The sequence below is a fragment of the Oxyura jamaicensis genome, chromosome 7, assembly GCF_011077185.1.
Source record: "Oxyura jamaicensis isolate SHBP4307 breed ruddy duck chromosome 7, BPBGC_Ojam_1.0, whole genome shotgun sequence".
NCBI lineage: Eukaryota > Metazoa > Chordata > Aves > Anseriformes > Anatidae > Oxyura > Oxyura jamaicensis.
Window position 1 is genome coordinate 21,810,478 of NC_048899.1, and position 27,810 is coordinate 21,838,287.

At 36.8% G+C, this 27,810-nt stretch overlaps 1 long non-coding RNA gene across 1 annotated transcript in view; it reads right to left on the minus strand.

The window, feature by feature from the left end:
* LOC118170290 overlaps nucleotides 1–27,810 on the minus strand; it is a 197,105-nt gene that overhangs the window by 162,196 nt on the left and 7,099 nt on the right. Inside the window, exon 2 of the long non-coding RNA XR_004752626.1 lies at nucleotides 4,095–4,161. This is a non-coding gene — a long non-coding RNA (uncharacterized LOC118170290). The remainder of the gene's footprint in view (nucleotides 1–4,094; nucleotides 4,162–27,810) is intronic.

Genomic DNA, 27,810 nt, shown 5'->3' on the forward strand with positions numbered 1-27,810 from the left:
CACAAAGGCTACCTGTAGAAGCAGCTATTTGCACTTGTGCTCCAGATTTTAGGAGGCACCAAAACCTCTATTTCTGCCCAGACAAAGCTTCACTTGTGTATACACAAGTGCATAACCTGGAATTAAACCAGAATTCTGTTTGACGGGATGGGTGTCCCGAAAAAAGAGTTATAACAAAGCTTACCAAGCATTTCAGAGAGTCACACAATGTGGAGGGAATGAAGCAGGTGCAGCTGGGGTTTAGAAGTAGTGAAATTCACACTATTTCTAATTTAGACATATGTTTAATCCATGGTAGCATCACTCTCACCCAGCCAGAATATTCAGTCATTATAGCAATGAAAAAAGCAAAATCAGACACTGCCTTGATACATTTATTGCCTCCTATGTGCCCCACTTCACAAGCTAGCCTGAGCTGCCATTTGCCCTTTTATGTGAGGTTGGGAGAGGTAGCCAAATCCCTCCTCAGTATTATGGCACAGGGGCATGCATGCACAAGGACTACATGTGAATTAAATATTTATGAGGGAATAAAAAAATAGAAGCTTATTACACTGCTACAAGTTTGTGGTTCAGAGGTACACATGGTACCCCATGATACTGGTAAGATGGAAAAGTGCAGAAGGATTTGAGGTCTGAAGTTATGAACCTGAAGGTTTATAAAGTTCTGGTGGGGACAGATGCTGCCATACCCCAGGTAAGGGTTTAACATAGACAGATAAGCAACCCTTGGAGAGGTTTCTCCCAGCCAGAAGATTCTTTATTTTCCCTTGTTTTAAGATTACCATTACTTCATTCTAAGAATGTTGTTCCTATTTTTGAGGCTACATGTACATCCTATCGATTTCAGTTTTGTAGTGTAACAAACAACACAACCTTGGGTAACTAATTAGGGCTCTCAACCTATAGAACCTGCTCTCAGACAGACCTGCAGAGCTATAATTAATTTTAGCAAGGGCTGCTGGGATGTCTGGGATGTAGCTGAGGATAAAAGCAGACCATATGATCAACAGGGTCTAAGCCTACCTCATATGGGTTTGCTGAGGCACAAGAGCAGATAAGGCTGAGCTCTCTACCTCTCCCTCATCAGCCCCCCAGTGTGTGGCTGCATAAGATGACACAGCAGTGTAGCTTGTTTGTTCAGACTAGAACTGAATTTCCTCTAACAGCTACAGGAAACCATAACTACCTAATTTCTGAAGCATCATTCTTAAAAAAAAAAAAAAAAAAAAAAAAAGGACTGTAATAATATTTTTACTATACATTAACTTTGCCCTGAATTTACACAAAATACAGGTAAATTTATAACTATACACTAATTTATTCAAACGCTACATGTAATGAATATTGAGATTGAAGTTTATTGAGACTCAGTCCCCCACAGGAGAGATTGGTGAACCCCAGGTTGCCAACATAACTAATTCAGGCTTCTCACACTATTCTTGATGATACAACCTTAACTAAATGACTGCTATTTTTACAGTAGGAAGTATACTTCAGTCAGCTCATTGGTATTCAGTATTTCTTTCCATTCCATTGTCTTTATGCATTGCATTACTTAAATCTAAAATAGTTTTTTTTGTTTTGTTTTTTTTGCAAAATATAAAAATATAAAACACTGATTCAAGATCATATTAAAAGTGACAATCTTAAGTTTCTGATGCTGACACCTTTATTTCTTTGAAGGCAGGTGACATGTTATAAGCAAACTTAAATTAAAAATAAAAGTGAAGTTTCATCCCACAAGAAGAAAAACATAAAAGCTCAATTCTAACTATAGGCATCAATCTCTACCCTAGATAGATACCCATACAAGTTTACCCATCTTGATTTACAGCAGTGGCTTTGTTTTAAAACTCCATATAGAGATGCATATGACATACATTATGAAGCCCTAAATTTATTCCTTAGTAGAATCTCAGAGGCTTAAATCAATAAACACTACAGCCAGTTTTAGGAACTACAGATATTTATTAAACCTCCCAAGGGGAGAGAATGTACATTTATGATGGCTCCTGTCAGTCTGTGCACTATTTATGCCACTAATGGACAGGACTGAACAGAAGTTACTGTCAGCTGAAACAAGTTTTCTTTCTGCTTTTTCTTGATAGCAGATTACTCACACTTAACTAATTCCATGATGCATTTTTAGCTATTAGTATTAGCTGCTAATCTAGTCTTTCTTCCACATCATCCATTACTGTTTTCTTGCACGGTCTGTTGCAAATTTTTGCCCTTGTTCTTCAAGAGAGCTTGTCCTGAAGACTGTCAGGAGAAGAGCTCTCTTACATTCTGACATATAATTTCTGGCACAGGTGACACATCAGGCCAAAGCTTTAGAGAAAAATCACAGGGAAGCCACAAAGAAAAGTCACTGAATCCAAATGAACAGCTCGGGGGCTTCATTTCCCCAGCTATTCTGGCTATGAAGTATGTGGTGCCTGCTACAAAGCAGAAATAATAGGACAACACTGAACACCACTGATTTTCAGAACTCCAGTAAATAATTATGTCAGATAAAATAGAAGAGAGACAACTGACACTCCTGTCTTTAAGCGTAAATACAGTGTGAAATATACCTTTAATATGGGGGCACAAGTCACTCAGTCTCCTAAAAAGTGGTCCAGCAAAATGCAGGGACTATCTGGTGCATGCTAATGTAGCGTGCTGATGGGGAGGAGAGGGCATGGAAATGGAAAGCAGCTCCCCTTCCGCTAAACTCAGCCACTGCAAGAGTAGAAAGTTATTCTAAAACATGCTCTCATTTCTTTCCTACTAAATGCATTACTTTGTTGCTCTGTCATTTTTCCTTTTTATTATTCTTTTGAATATTGGCCTTAACTCCAGTACCTGTGATCTCATACAATCTTTCTCACTTGTGCAAAGCGAGTGAGAAGTGTTATTCTGTGAAAACAGGAGCATTTAACAACCCTTACTGATAGGTACTGGAATAAAGGAGTGCCAGATGAAAGCTTTAGTCTTTTTTTAAAAAAAAAAAAAAAAAAATCACAAAGATAGCAAGATGCAAAGCAAATATAAAGCAAGTCTCATTACCCTCAGCATGTCATGACTTTCTACAGAAGGTCATGGCATTGGGCTTGTCAGGTGTGAGATGCTCCAGGTGACACTTATTTCTTTCCTCTACCATATGTCTGTAGCAGCTTGCACTGTCAGAGCATTTCCCCTTGATAAAATCCACATCAAGCTCAGGAAGCCAGATTTTCAGCCCCCAACCCCCCCTTTTTTTCCTCCCAACAACCAGAGACCTAGAATCTAAGGCTGAGATCTGACCAGGTATAGACAACCATAAACAAGTCACATTTCTCCATCAGAAGATCCGAGCAGAAATAAGACTTCTAGTTCAAGCTACTTTGACTGCTTTGTTTATGCCTAGTGGTGTTTCTTGATTCTTTCTTTAATAGACACTTGTTTGCTTGCAGCAGGTAACTGTGAGTCTGAACATGTTGTTTTTGAAGTCTGTTTACTGAATAGAAAGGAAAACCTGTACCTTGCCCACCTGCACCAGCTCTGTATCTGTCCCAGATATCTTTTTAAAAAAGAAACAAAACCAACACTGCCAAGAGTCTGTCTCTGCAAAAAGTCCCCTTGTTCTATATTTGTCTGTATTGAACCGTCATTGTCTTCTATTGATTTTTAGATAATCCAACTCTCTAAATAGCTGGCAGTAGCGTTCTTCATTATTCACAGTTTTATCTGTTTATATTATCATCCATCTGTGATTTTTGTTGTTTTTCTCTTTTTTACTTTCTTACCTATTTTCTCTGACTTCACCAAGCCAGTTTTCTTATGTGAACCTAAAGAACTCTGTTTAGGCAACAATCTGAAGCTAGAATAGCATCGTTAAATTCGCACCTAGCCTTTGAACTACTCCTTATACGCTCTCTACACTTACAGAAACCTCAGAAAACCTGAAAGAACCTGCTCCAGTTCACATACAGGATTTGCTCTTAAGTTGATTAAAGTAACAAACCACACACACAGTCCTCCTCTAGCTCAAGCCACAAAACCATCATGATAAGAAATAGGAAACATACTACTCTGTCACAAACATAGATTTAAACCTTGATTCTTACCTTGTGTTGGTCTATAAGGCAGTAAGTACTCAGTGGAAAATAGGAGCATTCATCAGCATTTTTTCACCTACAAAACATTCACAACAAAATAAGATTTTGAAATTTTTGCAGTCTTTGAAACAAAGAAAATGTTTTCATTTACAGCTGTGCAAATGTAAGAACCATACTTACTTGTATAAAGTTTTTGCAAGCACATAAGAAAACCACAAATTGATCAGATGTGTTGCAAGAGGCCTACCTTTACCTTCTCTTTAAGGAGCTCTGGAAAGGAGAGGAGGTTCCAAACAGGCTTCACCACTATTGAGCAATAACCAAATGGCAAGCACCTGTCTCACACACCCTCACAAACATTTCTCACCTGGCTTTTCCAGGGAAGGCTGCCTGGTTTCCTCCATGAATTGTTATCTTAAAGGCTCGCAGAAGGATATCTAAAGCAAACCAGGAGGCCTAGCTTAGTAGAATGACCAGCCCATCTATTAATTACTTAAATGACAAAATAGAAACCTCATCCCATGCTTTCTCTGGCAGCTGCCTTCTGCCTAAAGCTTCACTGCCTGAGATGCACACAAAAATACTTTGACACTGGAGCTGCTGCTAATAATGCCCATGTCCTTCATCTCCTATTTAATCCAGGCTGGCCCTATAGAATAGCTTTTCTTGACACTGCAAAGACTAGCACCTGAGCAGCAACACAGCATTGACCATATAGCCTTGACCTATTTCCCAGAGCAACTAACCTGCTTTGAAAATCACATGAAGAACAAGAGAAAAAGTATATAGCACATGTGGGTTTTAGAAAAAGGAAATGTTCGTGTCATGTTCATGTTCAGGAACGGAAAACACTAAAAATTGTTTATGTGGTGTTAAAGAGATGCAGGCTGAATAAAGTAGTTTGCTTCAGCAGAATAAACTCCTTATGATTACAGAAAGTAGAGTTCCAGTGTATAAACTAATGCCTCTCAGTAAATTAATAAAAATTGAAAGAAAAAAAAATACATACCAACTTCATGTCTCAGAATTACTTTTTTCTCATTATGTGTGAAGCGGGTTAATCTCTCCCACATATCATATAAAAGCCATACATTTTGTTAAGCCTTCTTGAATGCTATCAAGAAGCTTTCTGAGAACCAAATAAAACGGTTCTCCGTCATCAGGGATGTGGATAGTATGGAGAGAGACTGTCTGGGATGCAAGCAAATGTTCAGTGCATGCAGGGCTGGCCATGCAGGCTGGTGCAGCATGGACAGTGCTGGGAGACCAGCAAGTAATCCTGGCTCAACCAAGCTGGTTCTGTACTTCACCTCATTGCTGGTGGGTCTCCATGCATGGGGGAGCACGGCTCAGAGATCACTTTGCAGCAGCTCTGGGTCTGGAAGATACTATCTAATCTGTTAGTAAGATAACACCACCCTAACCACCAGAACAATTAGAAATATAGGAGTGGTCCTTCAGTGTGTAGAAATGGATTTTCACTTCTGTGCTGTAACAAAAAGTTATTTTTGAAAGCCATTTTTTCACTACCTTTATCTGTTTGTTATAAGAACTATCTAACAGTTTTATTATGTTTGTACTGACCCCAAACTGTCTTCTGTTCAAAAAAGGTTGATATTTTTGTAGATATTTATGTAATAGATAAATAAAACCAAAATGACAATAAACAGATAAATTATAAATGAGATTTAATCATTAACATTCACTCAACTACATGTATCTGTACTCTGAGACTGTCATTATTTGGCCTTCAGTGTTTGTATATGATAGGTTTTCATTTACTTGTGTACTAGTGCCCAAACCTTTACAGATTTGTCCCGTGTCTCATCTACAGAATCTGTTGCAAATGAGGGCAGGGACTCAGCTGGCTTTATGGACAAATTAAAGTACGGATAACGCCATAAAGGTTCAACACAGATGGAATTTCTTGGTTACTTACATCACTTGAAATGGTTACTGACACTATCTGAAATATGTCAGTAATTATCTCGTAGAAAAAGTAACTCAAATGACTTTTATTTTTCTGAAATGTCCTTTCTCACCTCAAATAAATACATATCATTTTATAAAAGGTCTAAGTGACTTGCACTTTTAATTATATTTGTTACATATGATTACATTCAAGTCACTGAATGTAACAAAATCTGAATAAAATACTGCTTTCCCTTTCTAAGCCATAGTTTATCCATTGATGAATTTATGTTTAAATTTAGTTCTGCTGACATTCTATTAAATACTACATGATCAAAATCAGCATCAAGGGCTTTACTTCAACTTTTAAAAGTATTTCAAATCAGCTTTACCAAAAATTTTAGCAACTCCTTACTCAGTAACCTTGAAATTGTGAATATATCACAAATGCAGCATTATCAGAGATATAAATGGGCTCTAAAAGGGCAAAATGAAGAAAAAAAAATCTAAATGCACCTCAAATCTCCTGACTCTTGTCTTTTCAAACTCTGAAAGACCAAAAAATCTCAAAAAGCTGATGCTAGTGTCTAATTCAAAATGCTACCTCAGAGAATAATACTTTCCTGAACTGCCTCTATGTGCACAGCCATTTTGTGAGCATAAACCTGTTTTCAACCTGAAAGTTTTTAACATTACTTTTTAAACAACAAAAAAATTGGAAGTAAAAATAACTCTGGCTCCATTATGCAGTGAACACAGGCAGACCTTTAACTTCAGTATAACTCCATAAGAGAACCTGTCCACTGGTGTCCCTACACTACACAGCCCTTTTTGCACAATCAGGCTTAAATTAGTAAAGACATATGATGCATTAAGCTATGCACATTACACTGTTCAGGCTTGAAAGTGCCTAATGTTGAATAAAGTTTCCCACAAGCTGTTTTATGTTGGTTTGTGCTCTCATTTGGACTACTGCATAATTTGTGGAAAGAAGAATTAGCAAATAGAGTTTTGTTTTGTTTTTCTAAAGAAAAGCAGCGTATAATTTGATTTCATAGACACAGAATAAAACAAGTTTTTTATCCAAATTGGGAAAACAAAGGGGATTATAGTAAATGATGTTATAGCACCATCACTTTCAGAAAGTATTAATACACTGTGAAGACACATCTGCATCACAGCAGTATCATAATTAATGGTATATCTAAATCAAAATTTTTCTGCCTGAATTATCATAGCCTCAAACCTTTATGTGCACTAACTTACTGCAACATATGAACCAGATGGCAGAAAAATGATAAATAATATGTTGTATACCATTTTTCAAGCCAAAGATATTCAGAGAATGTCACTAAATAGGTGTAGTATTAAATCAGATTAAATGAGTGTGAATTCACACACACAGAGGATTTAATTCTGATCTCACTGGAGCCAATCGTGATATTATGAATTGCAACAGAGTTAACATTTCACCTATTACAAATCTGTGCACACAGAGAAGTGCTGTCTCCTCTGAGATGGAAAGTGGAAGCAAAAGAGCATGCATGATGATAAGTGACCCAGTCATTAGGCTCTCACCTGAGTTATTACAGAAATGGGCTGCACTACCACCAGCTGGTTTTGAAAAGTTTTGCTCATGTTTGGAAAAACTGCTGAATATCTCCTTCCAGGAGAAAATGTGGGGCTAAGACAGCATCAGTAGAACAGCTAAGCTTCTGGGAAAGAGTAAAGACTTATCTCTATTGCTGGTGAACTATCTCAGATGGGTTCCTTCTCATTATGCTTGCTTCTGTGGATCCCCCTTTTTTCACTGCATTGTAGAGGAGAAGTCGGTACCTAATTTGAGCATTGCAAAACTCACTAGTGGCTCCGCTTTAAGAGGCAGTAGACTTTAACATCAGAAAATGCCAGCTGCAGAACTCATCCACACCACAAACTGTGTAACTTCTACAGTGGTCCAACTGTAAAAGATAAAAACAATATCTCAAACTGGCATTATGTAAGACTTTCTTCAGGAAGACATGGGAGTTTTCATCCTTTTGTCGCTGCATTAGGACTTTGGTTACCACATACTTGGGCTATATAATCTCTGTGGGAGACAGATTACACATAGGATGAAAACAAAATCTATTTTTCATGAGAGATAAGATCAAGAACCAGGACCATTAATAAGTAGAAAAGCCCAAGGGGATGGAGCTGCCATGATAAATGAATCTTACCACGTAGCAAGTGAAAAAAATCACAATTATTTTTTCTTTAACGCGGTCTAATCTTAGCATATGTGTTTTTAACTAGAGGTGAAAGTGGGCTTAGTCTTAGAGTCTGTCTCTTAATGCACATACATAATTCAGGATTTTTTTGGACAGGGAGAGGCAAAGAAGTCATCCAGAAATTACAGTAGGGCTTAATTTATGCACAAAAGCAAGTTGAATTGGACTCTCAGAGCTGGTATCCCCCTGGCAGCATACACGTGATAGGAAAGGTGAATTCACTGCCCATTCACATTCATCTGTGTGTAGATTTTAGACTGAGTGGTCTGATTTCCCTTCTTCCTTGACAGAGCACAAATGACCATATGGTCCATATTTGTGCTTAGTGGTACCCATCGTCAGTATAGCTAAAAGTAGTCACCAGTGGGAAACATGTTAAGTCTCAATGGAGAAACATTATCTGAGTAAAGACTATCTGTAACCTTATTTCCAAGGACTTTTATTTCAGATGCTGAGCACTGGTGGGTGAGAACACTCAGAATCAGGCAGAGGGAGATGACACTTTTTCAAAATAAAGAGGTCAAAAATTCTTCAACATCAGTTTGTGTGTACTCAACACCCTCTTTTCTATTTTTAAGCACCAGCCAAGCAGGCACTTTTACTGGTAACACGTCCACACAGGTTTCCTTGGCATCCCACAAATCCTGGCAGCACTATTATATGTGAATGCAGCACTTTTCCATCAATGGACAAACTACTCTGTTTCCACTCCTTGTAATATTAAACCCTCAGAAGACGCCTTTGTTGACTGATAGATGCTTCTTTCCTCTTCCCCCTCCTCTTACCGCACTGGGATAGGAGGCCTGCACTTCATGAGGGTTAATATTTCTGATTTTCTCATTTACACGGTTAAAAAGCAGTCCCATGGAAGGCCAACTTTATGCAAGGGAAGACTAGTTTAAAAATACAAAATCCCAGGGAAAGAGAAATGTGGAGAAGTACTTCAGCACCTTAGTTTAAATTCAGCCCTGTAAAAGCTCACATGAAATATTCATACTTTAATGTCCACAAAGTAGTTTAATCTGATCTGCAGAATCACAACTCTGGCAGTATAATATGTCCCATGGCCTTACAAAATGCTGAAGTGAGCAGAATATGTCCTTATTGCTCTGCCAGAGAAATTCTGACCTGCAGGCTCTGGTGCAAAGCACTCACTAAACACCCTGTATAACTATTTAACGTATGTGCCCTCTGGAAGTGCTGAGGGCTTTTCTCTTTAGGTGTCTGCCTCTGATCCTAGCAATGGACAATATTTCTTTGTTCAGTGACCTTATGAATAGAAGTGCTAAAATCTAGAAAAATTATTAACAGCATCACAGTCTCTAGTGAAGGACAGTCGTAATCCAGATTTCATCCTAAACTTTATTATGTGGAGAAATACAACTACAGAAATTTTGGGTTCCTCAAAATACTTTGTCTGTCATCACTCAATTGAAGCAACACTATTTATTTGCTTTCCAAAGCAACTCTAATATATTTATCTGTTGCTCAGAATAACACCACGATAAATAAATTATCACTTTAACACGACGGATTACTAACATTTCCTTTTCTAATTATATTTATGACATATTACTTGGTCTTGCTTTGTTTAAAAGCTTACATATGTTTTCCTCATTCCTGTAATCTAATCTAAGGTGCAAAGCCTGGGTCTGTGCCAGTGAACCCCTTTGTTAATATACTGCTGTACTAGCAGAGTCCATCTGGAGTTACTGTTCTGCTTGATGTCACATGGCAGATCCTACCTGCACAGAAGATGAAAGGACATTCAAGGCACGTATCTAGGGATGACAGTTTTCTTTCTGACGAACCACAGAGTCACAGCTTGTTAAGTAAGACCATGACAGTGATAAAAGACAAAGCCATCATTTTATAGAAGAATATGGCCTATCTGTACATGACAAGCCATACTATCTCTGCTCACACATGCTGACATCTCATAATGCATTCTCCCAAGTGCCGGACAGAAATAGTCCCTGAAGACAGCACCACCAGAGAGTAATAGCATACTGCTTATCTAGGAGCAAATGAATGGAAAAAAACTGAAGTGTACAACATGTCCCTATTAAAATCGCAGATAAAGGGAGCTTTCAGTTTAAAGTGTTTTCTATTTTGTGCCTGTTTCATTAAAGGTTCAGTAGGATTAGAATCAAACAATAAGAACAATTAAGTTGCCTTCATCACAAATGGTTTTGACTTTCAATCTTTTCAATTTTTTATTATTTTTTTTTAATGTTCAGAGTAGATTTACAAAAATTCTGTTGGCAGTCCTAATCCTCTTTTCTATTTTTTTAATAGGGACTGTGCCTCCATACTGTGAGTGCAAAACCCTACACTGTACTTAACATTCTTCACACTTAACATCTTCCCAGACTGTCCAAACATCATTAGCTGGTGCTCACAGGCTCCCAAGCTTCCCTGCAGGGTGAAAGACCATGAGAATGTAGATTAAGTCCAAGAGGTTAAACACTGAGCACCTCCTTAAATAGGTGGCAGTAGGGGACAGGGAGGAGACATTGTCAGCAGAGAGCAGCAGCAGAACGTGAGGATGGTACCCTGCATCACGGTGGGGAATGGGAAGGGCTAGAGATTGCCTAGGAAAGAAAAATCAAGGAAGAGGCATCAAGAGGGAAAAGATTTCATCTGAAAGAAGAGAGGAGGGAATTAAGGCTACAAACTAGCTGGGGCACATAAAAATGTCCCTTTTGCCTCTAAAGGTATTTTTCAGTTAAATCAGACTTGTTCTAAAACTAAATTTTAGTTTTAGAACAAGTATTTTACAGTCCACAGAGAAAGCCTTTGGTGTGATGTATTGGTGAAAACTGCAACCCATTTTGCTGTAGTGATCCGTATGGAAAACTGTGGCTTCCTACGCTCTCAAAAGGACAGAGTAGCTCTGATGCAAATGCAGTTCACAGGAGAAAAACAAGCCAACAGCAACACAAATAAGCAAACAAACAAACACAGTGTGAAAGAAAGAGGAAAAAAAAAAAAAAAAAAAAAAAAAAAAGATTCTCAGAGATAGTCCTGGGTTGCTGTGAAATTAGCAATGATGCTGTGACACAAATACTGCTTATCAGTGAGATGATGTAAATAGGGTTAACGTGGGTGTTCAGACTGAGTACCAATCACATGGGCTAACCTGAGAAGTACGCCTAGTGCTGTTGTACATTTGAGATGCATTGGCCGGGGGTTGTAAGTCTTTAGAAGTGACAGTGAAAACCTGTCTGTCACTCTCATCTAGGGTTGCAGGCTACACACATCTCCCTTTCCTACAATGCAATCATCCCCATTGCTGAATCTTTTAACTCATGACCTAACACACCCAAATGTCCCATTCTCACTTACAGTGTAACCCAGCCACAAATACCTGCAAAAGTCACTGGCTAATCACCTTCAGAAGTTTTCTTGGTGACATCCACAAAATGTTGACAAAGGTTAAGTAGCAAACACCTCAAGACTGCTGCCCATCATACTGCCCAGCATTGCTTTTACTGTTTGCTTGTACCCTTACTGCCTATTGAGTGAATGTCTCATCTTAATACATAAACATTTTTTGGTATGTGTAGTGTAAGTAAATACAATAAATAACAGCAACATTAATCAAAGTATTCAATAGTAAGCCTCTTCATGGCCATTTATATCGTTAATTGTAGTTAATTCAGCATTTCTGATTTGTGTCACAACTTTTTATATAAAACCTTTCAAAGATTTTATTTATACTTCAAATCTTACACAAGCACTCAGTTTTCAGTATCTTCATTTGTATATTTCCAGTACCTTCCTCACTTATCCTCCTGAATGTTTCCTGAAGTGTCATCCTTTCAGTCACATTTTTAAACTGTCTTTTAAGGAGTTTCTTAGGCCTGGAAATCTTCTGTCCCTCCTCTGATTTTGTTTTACAGGAGTCAAGGGAACAGCAACAGTATATTCCAAGACAAAACGTTAGAGAAATAAATGATCTTTAAAATGTTTCAGGCACTTGATATTTGAGAATCAGTATTTGAGTAATACAGAACACATATATATGACATAATGAATGCAGTACACAGAGTTGCCATGATAACAAGATTAGAAAACACAACACAGTACAGTGCTCTTGCAGTGCGGGTCCCACAGACTGATATACCTCAGGTAATAAATGTCTCAGCTTCATATGAGTTTGGACAGGCAGTTTCCAGTTCCAGAACTACCAGCAGTCATAACTAATTTGAGATCACCACTCCTTCACTGGTGTGCAGTACAGACCCAGCCATAATTGGTCTGATGTTTAGCTCCACCCTGTAAAGTCTGAGGTATGTATTTGCGTATTCCTAATAGTCAGGTAATGTCTCAGCTCTTCTAGTTTTGCTGTGGATGACAGTCCTCTTTTTCAAAGCTCTCAGTCCTGAATTTACCTGATTGGGTGAGAATTTCAGATTTCATCTGAAGTGAAATTCAGATACAATTAGAGAAGAATGATGAAGAATCTGAATTTGTACAGAGAGAACTGCTTTTTTATTCCTATTTTTTCCCTAATTTTTCAGCCATTCTAGTGATTTGGGAATAATCTGCTCTTGATGTTTTATAGTTAGCTCTACTGAAGTACTTTGTTGACTTGAAACAGACTGATTTTTTAAGATTATGAACTCATTACAAATACTGTTTATTCATGCAAGGATCATACCTAGTTATAAAATCTGAACATAGACATAAATTGCAAAAATGTCTTCTAAACTTTAAATTAAGATACAAGTGTTTTGGAAATTCATTTTGAAATGTTCTAGCTTACCTTTCTTTCTAACCACAAGTATCATATTATTTTGAAATTGAAACAGACAAAGTGTTTCATGAAGACAAACATCACTACCTGAGAGGGAAATTTTTAGAGATTCTTAAACTATAGCTAGCTTTTCCCTGAAGTTTTTAAGCTTTCTGCCCATCATGGCTCCAGTCTGAACTACAAGTGCTAAACGCCACAAAAACAAAACAAAACAAAAACACACTGTTCTCTCAGTATTTGATTTAGTGAGAGACAGAAAGTGCTGATAACTTTGTAAAGAACAAATTCTATAGTGAAAATCCAGCTCAGCTAATTTTCTCTGTAAACTGATTGAACAATGTCCCATGTGTGGTCAACATTAATGTTTTGGGAGGGTTTCACATAATTTTTGAATGGGCTAGACAGAAGCCTAAATCTGCCCTTGGTGACTTTTGCTGTTGGGTTAGTGTGAACATGCAGAAAACACACCTATTGACCAGCAAGCCCTGCTATTGCCATTGTTTTTTGCTATACTTTTGTTTATCTCATTAAGCAGCTCCCAAAGGCATACAGGAGAGTAAAAAAAATGTTAAAGATATTTCCCATGCAGGGCAGGAGCTTCAGGCTCTCTCTGTGGCTATCAGTGAGGCAGAGGCTGCCACAGGGGTCAATTTTCATTCTGCACAGCACAGGATCTTTGGGGGGGGGGGGGGGGAGGGGGGGGGCCGAATTTGTCACACCTCTGGCAAGGCACAAAGTAATCCATCATATCAGAATGCTTTGTTTAATAGGGTAATACAATGGAAGAAAAGCATGTACAAAAGCAGCAGAGGACTAGAGTTTGATATTCAGATCAATCTAATGTTTCCCAGCTTTCTGTTATTTTTACATATGAGGGGTTTCAGGTGTACTGCTGACTTGGAGCAGGAGCAGTGCTGAATCTCTGTAAGATTTGTTGCATGCCTTAGGAACAGCCACTGGCATGTGTTTAAGGTGACACTGATCATTCCTTTACCTTGATCCTGGTCACGCAGGTTTTCTTTCCAAAGCTTGTATGAATACTCCAAAATGCACAAAATACATATTTTTATAAAGCACCATTGATTAGAATTAATGAATTTCCAACACACTTGTTACTCCTGTAGATGCTTAGCGTACAGTCAATGTGAGACAACCTCCTCCATTTCAAAAGCTAAGGTGTGAATTTACCAAGCTTTTCAAAAGTGGAATAAATTACTTCACACTTATTGTTTGCTAAGAGAATCTGCAAAAGAAGTTAGCATGGAGTATTTCAAGTGCTCATCCCCTGCATTTTTTCTTTATAGTAACTTCACATTTAGAGAACCACTGAGACATTTTGCTTATGAGAATCTTAGGTTCAAAGAAAGTTATTTTAAAAAACATAATGCAATACTTCACTACTTCTGCAATCTGTCTCCTCCATAAACTGCATTTTAGATTTCATAGGTAGTTCTGATACAAAATAACAGATACAAATAATACATATATTCAGAAGTTATAAGAAGAGAGAATTCTCTTGAAATATAACTGGAGTGTTAACATGGATCACTGCATCGTAGACAACTGAAATGCAATAAAAGTTTAGTTTTAGTATATTAATAATGTTGAAGTCTTATGCAAGATCTTATAAATTATATCTTGCATGTTGCCTTGTTTCCAGCCTTTACTGAGTTAAAATCCAAGGGAATCTTGCCTCTGGAAAAGCAGGAGCTTCTGAAGTCAGCCTTCCCTGGCACACTGGGAAGAATGCAGCAAGACAAGCAGTTTTTAACAACCCCTGCTGTCATTCCAGATGTGCAAGAATATTTAAAAGCAAGAATATTGAGCTACATAACCACAGAATAATTCAGACTGGAGGGACCTCAGGAGGTACAGCCTCTTGCTCAAAGCAGGGTCAATTGTAAGATCAGACCAGGTTGCTCAGGGCTATATCCAGTCTGGTCCTTACAACCTCCAAGGATACAGACTGCATGATATCATCTGCAAAGAAGCAAGCTTGTAGCCATATACCTATTTTAAACTGTTTTGTTCAATTTTCCCCTTCATTTAAAAGTGCTCAAAATGGAGATGGAGTGCTAGTGAACTTGCCAAGCCTTTTGGCATGCAACGTGCTGAAGCAAAAGGGAAGAGAAGATGCTTATTTAGAGAAGGTGTCCTCCTGGGCTAGAAAGAGCAGTTCTTAGTAAGCTAGGTAAAACAGAGGTCAAATGATCAACAAGAAGGTAGCTTAACCACATTCCACACAGTCCTAATGCAAAGTGTTTTTTTTTCCAAAATTCCAGGCTTTTCAGATGGCAATGTTTCCTGTAAAAACTAAATTCTGTAGATACAGACTTTGGCTAAAAATAAAAGATTAGCCAATCAGATAGAGTGCAGAAAATAGGAAAACAAAATAAAACAAACAAAAAACACCTTGAATTTCCTGGAATACTTTATTTCAATGGCACTTCTGTATTAGATTGTATAGGTATGAAGTCCCCTAAATATTGCTAACTGCAGCACAATTTGAGATGTTTAGTTGAACATCAGTCAACTAGCATTCACTTCAAAAACATTCTTTGCAAGTTCAGTTTCATTGCTTGATACCTTTTTCCAAAGCGCTGAACACCTGCAGCTCCCTCTGACTTCATTTGGAACAACCGCAGTTACCCAGGAAATCAGGTCAGATCATGCTCTTACTCATGTGGCAAGGTGACAGTTTTCAGTGCAAAACTGTACATTTTGAAAGCTAGGCTTGTCTGCTTTGCTATACATTCTGCTATGTGTCTGTTTGCCCACTGTGGACACTAGAGCTGTGCCTTTTTAACCTTCCAACGTCCCAGAACAGTTCCTGAGCTCATTTAGTTGCAGACAAATAAGAGCTGTCATTCTGGATAATACCTTCAAGATAGGGGTCTGGAGCAGGGCTTAACCCCAGCTTTAGGTTTTTCCTTTCTGTATGTTGATAACAAAGAAAAGTATGAACAGATGCTTGTTTCTGCTCTGGCTTCTGGCCATCCAGAGTATCTGAGTAGGTGTGATAAAAGAAGCCAACCTGTTCTAGGGGTACAAGCAGTTATTCACAGGAACAGGGAGAACAAAACAAAACAAACAAACAAAAAGAATTAGGGCTCTCAAGAGTACCATCTTTCTTAGAGCTGCCTACAAGGTGACACGGCTTTTCACCTATCCATATAAAGGGGCTTATGGTAAAAATCCATACTTGTGCTGCATAACCTTGGGTACTTGTGCAAATCAAGGTAAAGCAGAAAGGTCCTTGTTTCTGTTACTCTGTAGAGCATAACTGGAGATTAGGAAAATAATTATACATTGTAAAAAGAGTATATGTGGCATTAATTGAGATTATAAAAAGCTAACTATGTCTGGAGCTAAAAAATGGTGTTATCCCAAAATCTCATTAATAGCATCCAATTACTGTCTGTGGTTATATAACTGTTCATCTCACTATGTGGCCACTTATTGCTGAAGTCTGTTGCTGCTAAGCATAAATTGCACAGAGCACAGTGTGTAAAGGCACTAATGGCATTTACTTTGCATTTTGCAGTACAAGAATAAACAAAGATATTCTGAAACAAAATTAAAGTTCTGTGGGGGTTATTCCAAGCAGATTTGGTTAGTTTCGCATGTTGTAAAAATTTTCTCAGTTTTGGTTTTGCATCAGAAACATATTACTGTCATGGGGCGCAAAAGAAAGTAAATGCTGTTCTCAATATGTAGTAAAAACAGCACAGAACCACATAAAACATACCATTAATTTTAGATTTTTTCCTCCTGAATGCTACCAGAAAACCTTACAGAGATTGAAGTGCCCATCATTAGAATATGGGAACTTTTAATGAGATCTACATGTGGGCACTGGACAAAGAAAATGTCAATGAGCCTCTACTGATAAAAATGAGTAAAAATAGAGTAGGCAGAAAGATCTGTGAGTCAGTAAATACTTCAAAACAACAATCATAACAGGTCAGGCAATTACCAGAAGAAGTCCTGCAAATAAAACTTGATCCCCCCATAAGCCATGAATGTAAGAGGGGATGACAGTAGGCTAAAACTGGTGTTCACAGGATACTAACCTTACTGAATGGAGGGCTGATGATTGCTGTTGCATCAAATTCAACAAACAAGCTCTTTGTAGAGCAAAATACCTATTTCCTTTCTAAAAAGGAAACCAGTGTGTTTGAGTAGTAAAGCTACTGAGAACCAAAGAAGCAAAATTTTGGTTCTCTACTGAGAACCAAAGAAGCTGAAGCATAAGAGAACATTCACAAACAGAAACAATAAACAGAAGAGTTATGAAGGACCACAACTATAGACTGAAGTAGCAGGAGGAAAGAAAACAAAAAAAAAAAAAAAAAAAAGCCTGTAATGGTATCTGAGGGCAAGTTTTTTCATTTCCTTCACAGTTAATGGCAAGATTTCATTGACCCCTGCTGGAGGAGGATCAGGCTTCTTAAGAAGGAAACAAAAATGGCTGAAAAAGGACAAAAACTAGAACAAATAGGGAAAGGACTCAGCATGGAAAAAAGACCCAACAAAAAAACTCTAATTCTTTCCCCAATACAGAAAGAATTTCTGCCTATGTTGGTATGGAGACTTCAATTTAGTGTTATCTACTGATAAATAATAATTTAATGAGAAGTCACCACATGGTTTTTATTCATAAAGAACAAAACAGCCAACAACACATTCTCACAATAATAATAGTTCTTAATCCATACCACACTGTCTGCAGTCTGCAAGTACACAGCTGATCCCCACCTGTTTTGGAAGTGTTTGTGAAACACCAACTGCTTCGCACACTGTAGGACATCAAGGTAATCCCAAGGAAAGAGGCATTAGTTGGTATTTGGTAGCATTAAACTTAATTTCTGAAGTTATCTAAGTCAGGAGCAAGAAAATGCCTCATGATTTATGAAAGTGATGATAGGTCAACGAGTTACAAAGGTCAGTCAAACATTTCTGGAAACAACACAGACACTCAATTATATTCAAAATAGAAAAAAAATAATAATAAATAAGAGTTTGCTGGGATAAAAGCTGTATTCTGAAACCAGAATCAAGACTTATTAACTAGTTATGTTACCCAACAGAGCCCCACATCTGAAGTTCAGTCTTTTTCATCCAATATTCAACACGTCTTTCAAGACACAAGTTGTCTTAACAAGGATATTGTGTTATGAACTGTATTCCACATGTGCTTGCAAAGAAGAACATTTACCAAAGTTGATTATTTTCCTGAAAGAACTGTGAAACCAATGAAGGTGAGTGAGACAGTTGATATATTTAAATTTTAGAAAACCCTCTGAAAAGCATCTCAGGAAGTGTTACACACAAAGCCACCTGAAATGGCCTTCTTGAAAGGATTCTCATAGATTATAAACATAAATGAAGATTATCAATATGTTTAAATGTATCAGAACAGAGTAAGAGGTCATCCGTGAAAATATAAGAGGATGTCATTTGTATTTTTCTTCTGGTGAGTGAGAAAAACAATATCATTATGGCTAAAGAATCACAGAATCATAAAGAAGGTATATATATATATTGACCTACAGAGAGGAAGCAGTTTATGAAAACAATTATGATTATCTTTTAAAATTACAAGTTAATAGTCTAAAATGAGACATTTCAAAGATATATGTTAGAAGGAAAAGTCTGTAAAGACAAACATTTTTGACAAGAATGAATAATTCAAAGATTGTTTTAGCGTAATAAATGTATAAACAAGTACATTAAAAAGTTAAATTTCTGTTAAAACTCAATAACGTGTATGCAGAAAAGTAATAAATGTCCCAGAAAATATGATCAAAAAGTTCCCTAAATATGATCAAAAGTTCAGAAAAATAATCAACGCATAGTGCTAGCTGAAATGATCAGAAAATATATAATATATAAATATATGATAATTATGTTATATAATGTATCTAAATTCAGAGTAGAACTTAAAAGGAAGAAAGAAAATGCTGACTAGCATAAGCTGACTAGATAGACTTCAGTTGGTCTGCATTGACAGAAGCACAACTCTAGGTGCTTGGGAATTTGAGTATGGAACAGGAGATCCTTACTGAATTTAGGTTCCCCAAAGGTTAAATAGTGACTGAATGGATTTAGATAATTTGTGTCTACCCAACTGTTGTCTTAGGTGCCTAAATCCTTACTTGGATCTGGCCCAGGAGAAAGCAGTGTTGTGCAGTTAAGTGCTCTGCTTTTACAGAAAATCAATGCCTAGCTCCCATTTTGCATTTAGAAGATCCTCCCCCAGCATTTGTATAGCTTGCCATTATACAACTAATTGGACACATTATAAATGCTTAAAGATATCAAAGGGCATTAACAAGGAGTCAAATGTGATTTAGTCTAGTACAAAGGAGTGTGAAAATCAGAAGAAAATTTGTCTCTGTAGGAATCACTTAAGAGAGAGCTGTATTCAGGTGAGAAAATCTCTCTAAAACAACAGAAGTTCCAGCATTTCAATTATTTAAAACAAGAATAAACATGATGCTGGCAAGTAGAAGTAACCAGAGCAGGGAGATGTAGTGTGTCATATCTTCCTCTAAGCGATGTCACTCTGTGGAATCAGATCTATTTTGAATATTTGAATATATGATTTTTGAGCTATTAGTGATTATCAGAGAAGCCTGTGGGAACATGACATGGCATGGGTCTGCTGTTTGTTTGGCAGTACTTCTGAATTTAGTGGTTTTTCCTCATTTGATCCAGGATGACAAATCCATGACTAGGACCTTCTGAAGTTAGTGTTTTTATCAGAAGTATTGTAACGAACATAGAACTGCATGTAGAAATGGGACTTCTGTAAAACAGTGATAAATCCACAGCTACGTACCAGACAATCTCATCTGAATCTAACCAGACATCCATTATCCTGTCTGTAAGATCTAACGGAGAAGAAATGTGGCTCTGCAATGTTTTTCAGTGGTGCCCAGTGACAGGACAAGAGGCAATGGGTTTAAAAAAAAAAAAAAAAAAAAAAGAGCACAAGAGGTTCCTTCTGAACATCAGGAAACACTTTTGTACTGTGAGAAAGACTGACCACTGGAACAAGTTTCTCAGAGAAGTTGTAGTTCTCTCCCCTTGGAGATGTTCAAAAGCTGTCTGGCCAAGGACTTGGGCAATCCACTCTAGATGATCCAGCTTGAGCAGGGTGGTTAGACATCATGACCTCTAGAGGTTTCTTCCAACCTCAACTGTTATGTGACTCAGAAGCATTTCTTTGTACCTTAGAAAGTTTTTACAGTATCTCAGGTTGACTGACACCAATTAAACTGTTATTTGCTCAGAAGTCTGCATTACATAGCTCAGGAAGCTCTGTTCTTTCTGCAGAGACAGTGCTTCACTCCATGGAAAGCAAATCACTGAGGTTTGTTTCACTGTGCAATTTCATTTCCCTTATTTCTCTGTGAGATGAAGGAGCAGAAGGCTTCTGGACTGAAGTTCCAGGTGCAAGAAGAGAAATATCATGACTGAACAAAGCACAGGAAAATCATCATGAGGATGGGGAAAGTCACTCACCTCTGGGGATACATATTCTTTTCTAGAGGTTAAATTCTCAGATTGAGGAAGTTGTCTCATAGTTATGTTGTCCAGCAAAGCAAATAAATTTTAGAAGAATACATTCATATATTTACTTGCAAAGACCCACGGGAATGTAATGAAACACATAATCAGCAGGGATTATCTTCAGTGCTGGTTGATCTATTTCACACAGGGTATCTTCTCTATTTATACATATACACACACACATCTTACAAAAACAAAAGGGTTATTCATGTTAAGATTTTTTCCTTTTTCTACAGTTTCTTCAACACCTTTTACATATTTTTAAAATCCTTATGCATTAGAAACTTTATCTTTCTACTGAAATATACCTTCTCATTAAATAGAAAGCAAAAACACTGAATCCTTATTGATAAAATAGCAAATGAAAAGAAAAAATGAGAACTGGGTCAGTCCTGAACTCCATGAAACAGAAAGAACTTTAAAATGTCAGAATGCTGGATGCATTTTGACAGCTAAATGTAGTTAGCCATATTAGTAGTGAAAAGTTCATTGTATAGAACTCCAGAAAAGTAAGAATATAAAAGAAACATCAATCTATCTTAAATTTGTTTTTCTCTCTCTCCTTACGCCAGAGATACCTTTTTGGATCCTAAGTCATTTTTTTAAATGCTTGGATATGGACAAGCTGTAATCAACTTTCATTTCACATGTCAGAGTTCATGATGACCCTAGTGATAAACTATTTAAATAAAAATTTCCCTTTTCACGAGATCTTAGGAACCTGGTGAATATAAACCTACACAGGAGCATTTGAAGGTTTCCACTTATTCTCATCACAGCAAAAGTTTTAAAATACATTGAATAATAGTAGTCAAAAAATGTTAATTCTTGTTCTTGTAGCATTATTAATAGTTTATTATGTTTATTATACTATATATTAGTTTATTATGAAGTATAAGGAATGGTAACTCCTTTGTAGAGTCCATTAAAAGACATCAGAATCACTTCTTGAAGGCAATACACAATCACTTGTAGACAGGGAGCATTTAACTTCAAAGATGTTACATTAATTTTCTAGGTAGTTACTGAGCATTTAACAAAAGAATACAAAAAAAAAGAAAAAAAAATCTCTCTTATCTGGGGTGTCTAAATGCCTCCTTATTTTTTCAATACAATCTTACTAATAGGAAATACAGATGCACAGACACGTAACTGGCCTTTGGTTTCAGTGGCCGCAGATAGCTGAACGCAAGTCTGTCAAATCCAAAGACAACATCTTCAGAAGCCTTGAAGCAGCTGGAATGTGTATGGAATGGTGCACAGCAGCACAGCCACTTCCCACACATTATACATTGTACGTGCTCTATCAGAAAAGCTTGGACATGATGGCTACATCTTCTTCAACCACTCCACACCATCTGTTTTTTTTTTTTTTTTTTAAAAAAAAAAAAAGGCAGTGGTCATACTAAGCAGTCTCCTTTTCCTTAGAGGCAGAAGATCAGTTGACACAGAGGTGAACTGGCAGACTACACAGTAAGTGGTAGTAATTCATCACTGGAGATGCCTTTTTCCTGACTCAGTCACATTTTTATTTCAATATTAATCAGAGGAGAAGTGAGGTTTGTGCCTACAAATATTTGTTTTCAGCTCTGCTCTGCCATGCCACTAAGGAATAAAGATATCATAATAAAATTCTAGATTGGTATATGTCTGGTGTAGCTGACTTTTCATTATCCCTCCTTCATTCTTAAAACACAATTTAAAAAAAAAAAAAATGCAAGCCGGCTATAAGGCAACCAGGCAGCTATGGCTGCAGAAGCTCCGCTCAGATGGTCCTATCCTAAAGAGGGCTGGTACATTTTTGAGTCGGAGAATTCCTAAGACAATAGGAATATGAATTTCTTCCTGGTAAACAATGTACATTTTCATGAAGATTGTCATCATAAGCACATGACCCATCCATACTTCTTTATTGCTAAATGTTTTTCTTAATTTTTGAATATATTACATAAATTTGCATGAATTCTGGCAATACTTACAGCTTTAAGTGTTTTCATTATTATAACAATATCCTTTGACAGATATAACATTTCAAGTAAGAAGCACAATATCTGGACTAGTGCCCTATGAAAAAAAGAGCGGAAAAAAATAACAGACTCATTTTGGATTTGAAATGAAATATCTTGGGTTTTATAACTATACACATGACTTTTTTTTTTTTAATCTTCATGGTTACAAATGGTTTATTCTTTGTTATTGATAACCAAGACTGGTGAAAGACTATTTATTATGTCAGGGCCAGTCAAATAATAATGTCCATTAATATAATCAGTAATTATTCCCTCATAAATCATTGAGTAAAATATTAATAATTTTCACTGTTTCATAAATTTGGTGTACCTAATAGTCATCAAATAAAAGAGTCAAGATCATCTTTTTCTGACAATCTCAGATAAATTATCCACAAATATTTGTTTAATTAACCAGCCCTACTACCTGTCATGTCCCCTTGAGCAGATGTTCAATATTTCTCCAGCTCCTTTCCTAAGCAATTTAATATCCAGTTACACATTTTTATTATGTGCCACAGTTACATGATTTTAATCTCACTTTCTTACCTGAAGTCAGGTAGTGGTTCAGAGCAGGTGACCCACAGTCATATTTCTTTATTTCTATCTAATAAACGTTCTACAACCATTCTTTCCTTAGTTTTCACCTCACTTCAATCCCATGAAAAATATTGCTTGTAAGCATACCTTGCAAGGCAAACAGAAATCTGATGCATTTACCTACTTTCTGTATGATGTGTCATGCATCATTCACTTTCTCTGCTCAAAATTGTTTAATGGGTGTTTTCCAGCCAGCCATATTGTTATCTTAGTTGCAGACCTTTAAAGAGTATGTCATTAAATCTGTTTTCAGGCCTGAGCCACTCCAGGCTAGGTGAGGTTTGTTCAGGGTGCTCTGTGCTGCATTTTCAATTCAACCCAAACAGAGGTTCTATGTCCTATTTCTGTGATAAAGGCAAAAAGACTTGATATCTATGCATTTATGGGAAAGAATCATTATTCATTCTCAAAAAATGCAAAATTCCTTCCCTCCCCCCCTCCAAAAAAAAAAAAAAAAAAAAAAAAAAAAGAAACTGTGGAGGCTTTTCCAGCTCTTGGAACAAGGCACAGAGTATCTTCTGATGGGTTGGTAAGAGTTCCGCAGTGTCTTAGTCACATTTTTTAAGTAACATGGTTGTTTTAAATTTTAAGAGTACATAACCTGGCATCCCTGCAAAAAGAAAGTTTTGTCTCTTTTTCTAGGTTGATTTCAGCCTGGACTGTGAGTACATGAACACTTGTGCTGACATAAGGGAGTAGGCGGCACAGGAGCAAAACAAAGAGACAGAGGTGAGAAAGGCCAGGTTTTTTGGAAGCAATTAGTGCCAGCGTCTGAAGCCACGATGTTAAAGTTAACACCCCAAAGCAGTGGTGCCCTGCAATCATCTCAGAAATATTATAAGGAAGAAATATTTATGCTAATTATTTATGCTTTGGCTTAATCCAAAGCTGGATATTAAAAAGACACTATATAAAGATCTGACTGGAATCAATTATGTTTCATTTCCTATGGTACCACAGAGCCACAGTCTTGACATTCCTAAATTTTTGTCTTCAAATGGTTCATATGGGTGAAGTACACTTATGTATCTAAGAACACTGACTTGTAGTGTTGACTCTCACAAAGAGACTGAAACATCATCATTCAGGTGGTCACATTTCCAAAGTTTTATATTTCAATAAAAATTAAAGAATTGGGCCATGTATCTGAATAATGTGAACTGGCACAGCCAGTTAAAAGGAGTTAAAAGCAATAAGAAAGGGCCAAATTGGGTGGCCACAAAAGAAAGAAAAGCATGAATAATGGTTACAATATCTTTAAATCCTTAATCAGTCAGTTTTCAATTGATTGTTATGGTCTTGGACATTTTAGCAGTATCCGACACCACAAAATAAAACTGAATTTATTAGAAATAATGTCAGATGGAAAAAGTCACTTCATTTTTTGTCTATGTGCATGATGTTTCTTCTTGCAACTTTTACTCTTTTCTTCCCCATATTCTTTTCATGTGCCCAGGGAATTCACATTTCATCTATTTTTATCCCGTGTTTCTATGCTTCCTCTTTTGTGAAACACTAACTGCACACTTTAACTTTCACTTACTCAATTGCTACACATTTATTTTGTGATTAAAAATGAAATGTAATTATTTTGCATATATTTTTATTATATTTACAGCTAATACCTAACACTGCAGGTAGATGAAACTTTCTTGTTCAATGTTGCATCACTGTTACAAAATTCAAATAATTAGGTGATATTCGTTTATAATGAATAAGACTGTCTTATTCATATTTCACTTTACTATTTACTATTTTCATAGCAGTTAGCATGATTTTGCAGAGGGCTCTTTGTGAGCTTTTAGTGTTCTTATTGAAAATGAAGCTTTTGATACATTTTTTTAAAACTGTTTAGAGGAAAAAGTGTGATCAAGGCCACAGAGCATTTTCAGTGGTCCAAATATTGGTACTCTCTCCACAGTAATGTGTAATAGTTTCTTATGAATAATTTTCAAGTTCTTACTTAGTTATCTACCAAATGATTTAACTATTGAGAAATGAAAATATATAAATATATTTTTTCCAATTTGCAGTGCTCTATGCCAACATGACCCAAGAATCAAGGCAGTGCTGACAAGAAAGAAAAGAAATCTGGGTCAAACACAACTACTTGTCAGCAAGTACCTGAAAGATTTAATTTCTGCTGGCCCAAGTAAGTGAGAGAAATAACCTTGCAAGCCCTATCAGCTCATTTTTTCTTGACATATTAAATAATGAGAATGACGTCATGAAGTCAAAAATATTCACACCCTCCAAAACAGTACAATTCTTGTTGCTGTGGTTTGTTTAGTGAAGTGAGTCTATTCACAAGCAAGATTAATATGAAAATGAAGTTATTCATATTTCCTATTTAGTCATTCCTATTTATTTCTAATGCCTCTAACTGATTGACTGAACTGGCAATAGCCTTACCATTAAGAGCAAATCCTATACACTCCATTCCAAAATGTTAAATTATCACTGCTTGGTTTCTTTTTTAGGTTCCTGGGTACATACCACTTAAAGTAAACACCCAGCAGATGTGATGTAAACATGCAAGGATTTTCATCAACATGCTCTTTGGGATTGCCTTCACATTAGCAAGGACAGCACAGACAATTGGCAGCTCCAAAGTACAATCATGCTTTAGATTTTTAAAAAATCTGCAACACACATGCAGGAAAACTATGTTTGTCTTTAGATAAATATTTTCTATTGGAGTTGTCTTACCAAGACTTGCATAGCACATTTATTTCCCTGGGTCATTTTCCATTTTACAGCAAATAGATTATACCAATAGCATAGCAATCTGATAGCAGCTTTTCCCTCCATCAATAGGATTTCTATTTAAAGATGAGGATTCAAAATCAGCATTGAAGGAACGCGCTCTCTCATGCCAGGGGAGTCAATGTACCTGGACAAAACTCAGCACCTCTGTTGTCATTTTAATAATGCCAAGTTTATAATTCAAAGAAATCCTAATTCAAATAGTATTTTCATTTAAATCTCTGCTGCTATGCAGATGTGGCTCCAAAGCTGAGCTTAAAGCCAGATCCTCTGTCTGTCCATGATGTTATCCTACAAGAACACTGTTGGTGCCAGTATTGGCACCCATGGATGAAAGACCATCTGAGGTGTCTGCAGTGCATTAAAGTACTCCAGTGGAAAACCTCCCTGCCTTATGAATGGCCCATATCTATCCATGAACCTTTGGGGCAATATTAACTAACCAATGACAAACAGAAATTATGGCATGGGCCTCTTCTTTAGAAGGTTTGCTACTGCCTCTTTCAAAAGCAGATGCAATCTGAAGGCAGATATAGATTTAGCAAAAATAGTATGGATGCCAGGGACAAGGATTTCCACTTTTTCTAGATAGACTGGATGGATTATAATATAGGCAAAAATATAAACACTAATGAGGTCCTCTCCCAAAGATGAAGATCTTTTGTGCACCCAAATCAAGTACGTTGTTAAAGAAATTATCATTTAAGAGAAGCATGATTTACATAAAGATTTCTCTTCTGTTGCAAATTGTCCAAAAGAAATTGCATTTCAAGTTTTGGTTCCAGTCCAGGTTACTTAAAATTAAATCTTAACATAAGAAGTTGAATACTTATACGTATGTATCCATTAACACATATATAAAGTACATTGGCATTCATAAGCTGTCCTTGAAATAAAATAACTATCAGTAGGACACATTAGAGCCTATTGACTTAAGCAAACGTTTAGAAGAGGGATAGAAATCTATACTGCTGTCGAGTGTACACGCTCAGCATACAACAGTGCAAAAGGTGAGGGGAAAACATACAAAGCTGGCCAAGCTTAAATGAATAGCCTGACTGAGCTGTGATCCATGACCTTCAGTAGCTGCCACAGGCTTTCATGGATGATTTTTGATGAACACAGCCCAGAGTAATTGCATTCTTGTAGATTACTTGTTCCTGCAACCATAATTATAGCTACTCTGCCATTCAAGGATTAATTACTGTATAACTAGCAGTTTTTTCTTTTATCATATGAAACCTGAAAGCAAATACAAATATAATAATGTCATTGTGATCAGTGGGGACATTGAAAAACATGCGATTATATATCCAAAAGTAGGCAGAAGTTACATAGCAAATAGTGTCTTTGAGGGAAACATCTATATCTAATTCTAATTTGTGTTTGGGCTACGAAGATAAAGGATTGCATCTGTTCTTAATAACCTGCTGATTTTTTTCAGGTAATTGTGAAAGAAAATATCACAACAGAAGCAAGTTTTATATGTAGGTAATCCATAAAAAGTAAACAAAACATAACTTTCAGTTCTTACTAGGCATTTTTTCAGCCTCTCATTGCCATCTCAGATGGGTTCTTCCACCTTCTCTTTCATGTAATTTTAAAGACAAAAATAGAATTCCCTAGGAACAGAGAATGATTATTATTATATTTGCTCAGCACTTAAACAGGTATTTAAACAGCTGCCAAGATCCTTGGTAAAACTGGCTGGTGCCTTACTATTAGAAAGCAAGTTCTAAAAACTGGGCTAGATGTCAAAAATCTTTGGTGGGCCTGGATGCCTCATTACTGCTGTAGGCTAAAAAACATAGTCTCTTTTTATTATCTTG